A 5,641-nucleotide genomic window follows, 5' to 3' on the forward strand; every position below is an offset into this window, starting at 1 on the left:
CAGGCACCATGATATAGCAAAATCGCGAATCTTCAATGCATATATAAAGAAATATACGGTAACCCGAATTTACCACACTCGCAAAATCGCACACAGCCAACCATACACCTAGTATGGTATCGCGATTCGCGATTTTGCGCTATCATACTGGGTGTATGATCGGCTGTGTGCGATTTTGCGAGTGTGGTAAAATCGCATAACAGCAAAATCGCATAACAGCCGAGCGTACACCCAGCAGCGCTGCTGATGCCTGAACGGTATGTGGAATGAAGTGGGCGGGCATCGGGAGGCCACTATGGCACGGGGCAAGCACTATGGGCAGTCTATCTGAAGTGTACCTGGCGTATAAGACGACCCCCAACTTGGAGGCATATTTTTCAGGGCCAAAAAATCGTCTTATACGCCGGCAAATACGGTATATCTTATCTCAGTTGTCTTTATCTTTCCAAAGGCTACGTTACAAACAGAGTCTATCCCTGCTCTCCAGCCTACTTCACTCCTTTCTTCCTTTTTTAAAAAAAATGATTTTTAGAGAGAGAGAAAGAAAGGGAGAGGGAGAGAGAGAGAGACATCGATGTAAGAGTGAAATATTGATTGGCTGCCTCCTGTGGTCCCCCTACCTGGGATGAAGCCCACAACCCAGGCTTGTGCCCAAACCAGCAACCTCTCAGTGCACGGGTCAACGCCCAACCAACTTGGTACAGAAGAACAGAGAAGAACCAAGTAACGCTTAGAGAGATAGAGTTACATTTATTATTATTATTATTACGCATGGGCCCAGAGAAAAATGTCTCTAGAATTCTGGGTGAAGTTACACAGGAAGTTTCCTGTATTTATACCTGTTTACCCTCTCTGTCTCCCAAAGTATGGGGTTCTGTTCCAGTCCCCTTTGCAAGTTCTTAAAGAGCCCCTATGTGCTGGGGCTTTGAGACCTCAACCAAAGGCTTAGCCTGGTACCAGCACTGATAACGTCGTCTGGGGAAGAGATATTTTAATGGCCTCTCTGAAATGGGAGTAGTCTTATTTTCCTTATTAGTCAAGCAAGCATTTACAGAAGCCAAAATAGCAGGGTTAAAATTTCAAACAGCAGTTTTTATATAAGATGGATGCTTCAAACTGAGCCACACTGGCCAGGGCTACTTCACTCCTTTCTATTCCCAATTCTCAGTCTCCTCTTTTATTAATTATTGAACAACAATTTCATTACAACATCATTGGTCATAGTAAAAAATTGGAAGCAACAGATGTCCAACATTAGAAGAAGAGCTAAATTATAATAGCTCTTTTGTTTTTAGTAATTTCAGTGACTACATACTATTCAAGATTCAAAACAACATGGAAATGGCTTGACATAATGTTAATTGAAAAGAAACAGAATAGCAAATCCTATGTACCACAGTTTTACAATTATGTGAAACTCTGTATATAGGAGTCCTAAAAAGGGATATGCAAAATGGTCATATAAATTATAATGGCATGGATTGGACAATGCATGGCTTCTCCTTTCTTGTATTTTTCCAACTTCTTTTTCTTTAGAACATTAGAACTGGCCACGGATATATTATCCTCACTTAGATCTTGGATGCAAAAAAATTAGGGAGGCAACTGAGTACAGTTTAATATGGACTTACATTGGACAATGTCATTGTATCAACATTAAATCCATTGGGTTTCTCTAGAACAGTGGTTCTCAACCTTCCTAATGCCGCGACCCTTTAATACAGTTCCTCATGTTGTGGTGACCCCCAATTTCACTGTTACAAATTGAACATAATTAAAGCATAGTGATTAATCACAAAAACAATATGTAATTATATATGTGTTTTCCGATGGTCTTAGGCGACCCCTGTGAAAGGGTCGTTCGACCCCCAAAGGGGTCGCGACCCACAGGTTGAGAACCGCTGCTCTAGAAGAATACCTTTTCTTAGGGACACATGCTGAAATATTTATGGGTGAAAGTCAAGGGGTCTGCAACTTATTTCAGTAAAAATGTATGTGTGGACAGTGGGAGAGATTGGGACAGAGAGAGGGAGAGAAGGAAAATAAAACAAATGCAGCAAAATGTGAATCTTGCAAAGGGATTATGGGTATTCATCATATTATTCTTTCCACTTTTCTGTTGACTGGGTGAATTGCTAGATTGCTGAGGAAGTAACTTTTCAAAACTTTCCTATCGAGCCCATAATAGTATATTGCTGTTCAGATTTGTGGGGAAAGTCTGGCTCATTCATCTTCATTCTATCACCGTCAGTCATGTTCAGCATGGAGGCTGGTTGAAAAACGCAGGAAGTGTAAGCCAGCCAAATCTGGATACCTCCATCTGTAGCTAATAAGGAACCTCTGGGACTGATTTCTTGATTTCCTTTGTTCAGACAGAATCCCAAAGACTTCTCTGGTGCAATATAAATACCTCTAAACTTAGTTTCCTAGACTAGTGGCCCTCAAAATGTAGTAGGCACACATTTGAAGGTCCCTGAGGTCAAAACTATTTTCAAGATGCTCTTTGCCTTTTTCACAATTGGGGTCCTTCATAATGTTTAAAAGTAAAGGGATCCTGAGATCAAAAGTTTGAAAACCACCAACCTTGACATTTTGAAAGTTTGAAAGAAAGAATATGTGAAAAGTAGGGTTTCCATAGGTGCTAAAACTTTTACCTAGAATTTCCCTCCCACCCCCAAATTCTCTTAAAACTAAATGAAGTGCCCACAAGTTGACTTCTTTTCCAAAGACCTCAGAACTAATTGGAACAGAACAGTCTTTCAGTCTAGGCCTCTCTTCAAAAGAAAAACAATGGTTTTGTTGTTGTTGTTGTGAGTTCTAATTCCATGCCACTTAAAACAAAACGTAACAAAAAAGGAAGAAAGAAGATGACGATGTAGCTTGACTTCTACTAAGGAATAGATTCACCAGCGTTTCCTCCTTTCTTGATCCTTACACATCATTGAGGCTACAAAGTCCTGTGTTTCTATATTGTGGTCATGAGAACTAACAAAAAAACCAGCAGAAGCCCATTATGAGAGCTGACCGATCAGACTTTTGAGAGGAACAGGCCAAGGCTCTCAAAGGATGAGAGAAGTAACTTGTGAACTTCAAAGCCAGGAAACAAAGGAAAGTAAAATGGCAAAACTAAACCCACACTGAAACTGCCACTTGCTGGAACTTGAGTCCTTGCCTTTAACAAGCAGCATGATCACTTCACATGTGATGATAAAAATTTTATAACACTCGACTCTGCCTGCTCTCATCACTTTCCTGTTTGGAGGTTTGTCACGCGCATGTTCTTACTCTGTTGCCTGGGGTTAGAAGCATCTGGACTGGGAGATGTCAGAAGCAATCAAGAATTTCTGCAGGTCCCATAACTATTAATAACACTTTTTATTCAGCTCAAATGCAAAGAATTTTGCAAACACATTGCCATGTCAGATTTCTTTTAAGAAATTAATATTTTTAATATTATTTTATTCAATGCATGAAACACACAGAATATTGCTACACTAGAGTCTAATAAGACTCCATCATATGTAAAGTTATTCCATAAAAAACCTAAGAGTGGGGAAGCTTCAATGAGGAAGCATGACATGATCTATAAAGTGCAGAAGACAAGGTAATTACATGTGCTTTTTAAAGTCTGCAGGGCATGAGACACGCTGGAAAATAAAACATAAGTATTTGTGGAAACACAAGGAAGACTAAAGACTCCTTAAAGGACATGATCATGACTCTCTGATGCTGAACATAATAAATACATCTTGGTTTTTAGTACTGTTTATTTACCAAATTGAAATAAAACACTAGGATGGGGTTGGAGAAGGGGTTGCCTTAAAAGGGGTTTTTAGTTCTTACAAAGAACTTGCCATAAGAAGTACTTATTATATTCTAAGCCAACTGCTACAAAAAGGCCTACAACATCATAGTTATAGCTCTTCTTCCATGTACAGGATTCAATGGCTATGTAAACCTGAGAATACACATTTGAAAGGAAATATCTCCTCCCCCAAGGACTGGTTTACAGAATGATTTATGATAGGAGAAACCATGCCAGAGTTCAAGTGTATTGTCCCCGGAAGTTATTTGTGTGGGGATGGGGGTGGGTGGGTTAGTCTGTGTTTACTAGACACTCGGCCCTAGAGTATTCTGTCACGGTTAGGATGTACCACAAAGACCTTGGAAGGATTGCTGACGGGCCAAATGGAAGAAGAAAAAATCCCAATTTCCTTTTGCCTAACTTTTAAATTTCATATTGATGCCATTACTAAGATACAAAAATCATTTTAAAGGCAATACAAAAAACTTTTTAAAAATAAAAAGTATAAAAACATACAAAATGTTATATGAATGAGTGACTTAAGAAATGAGATTTTTCTTATCTATTAGAACTATATCCTTGGCTTACTAATGCCCTCTGGACTTCAATTTCTTCACCTGTGATATAAAATTTCTGCAAATATATTTTTATAGTATGTACATGAAAAAATGTAGGCGCTACTTTTGATTGTATAATATACCCACCCTAAAACCTCAATTACAGTCATTAAAATATAAAAGAAATATGTGGGAAATGACTAAACTGATCTCTCTCACACACAGACACACAGACACAGACACACACAAACACACACACACACACACACACACACACACACACACACACCTAACTACTAAGTAACACTTAAGAGCTAACTAAAAAGCTCTCACCTACACTACACTTTTAATTCTCACAATGTCAATAAGCTTGCTTTGAACAAATATACAGAAATTATTTTGCATTTTTTGGTATTCTTTGTTGCCTAATGAATGTTAAGAATAGCCAATAAATGGAATAATCAGAGTAAACTAAAATGTTCAGCCAATACAATCAGCATTGGGATTTTAAAGAAACTTTCTCAATCTTTCCAGTTCTCCATAAAAGGTTTAGAAATCCTACAGAATAAAAGGGTAATATGCAAATTGACCCTAATGGCAGCATGACCAGGAATGACAGGTCGCTATGATGCACACTGACCACCAAGGAGCAGATGCTCAACACAGGAGTTGCCCCCTGGTGGTCAGTGCGCTCCCATAGGGGGAGATCCGCTTAGCCACAAGCCGGGCTGAAGGCTGTGGGTGCAGTAGCGGTGACAGAAGTCTCTCCCGCCTCCTCAGCAGCGCTAAGGATGTCTGACTGCGAATTTCGTGCACAGGGCCTCTAGTCCTATATAATAAAAGCGTAATATGCAAATCAACTGAATGGCCAAACAATGGAACAAACATTCGGACGACCATCTGGGACCACGCTATGACACCCACTGACACCAGGCCAGCCAAGGCGGGTGAGATGCGATTAGTTGGGGGCCCAGCCATTGCCCCATAATTGCCCCACAGAGGGAGGCCCAGGTCACTGGCCGGCAGAGAGATCAATTGGGGGCTCCACGATTGCCCCAAAGAAGGAGGCCCAGGCCACCCACCGGTGGGCTGCGGTGGGTGGGCAGGGCCTCCCTCTGCAAGGGAAGCCCGGGTTCCAGGTGCTGACAGCCAGAGGGAAGCCCAGGTCCTAGATGCTGACAGCGGAGGGAAGCCCAGGTCCTGGGTGCCAGAGGGAAGCCGATGCCAGCAGCTGGGGGAAGGAAAGCCTACTCTTTCATGAATTTTGTGCATCGAGGCT

This window comes from Myotis davidii, unplaced genomic scaffold, assembly GCF_000327345.1.
Source record: "Myotis davidii unplaced genomic scaffold, ASM32734v1 scaffold120, whole genome shotgun sequence".
In the NCBI taxonomy this organism is placed as follows: domain Eukaryota; kingdom Metazoa; phylum Chordata; class Mammalia; order Chiroptera; family Vespertilionidae; genus Myotis; species Myotis davidii.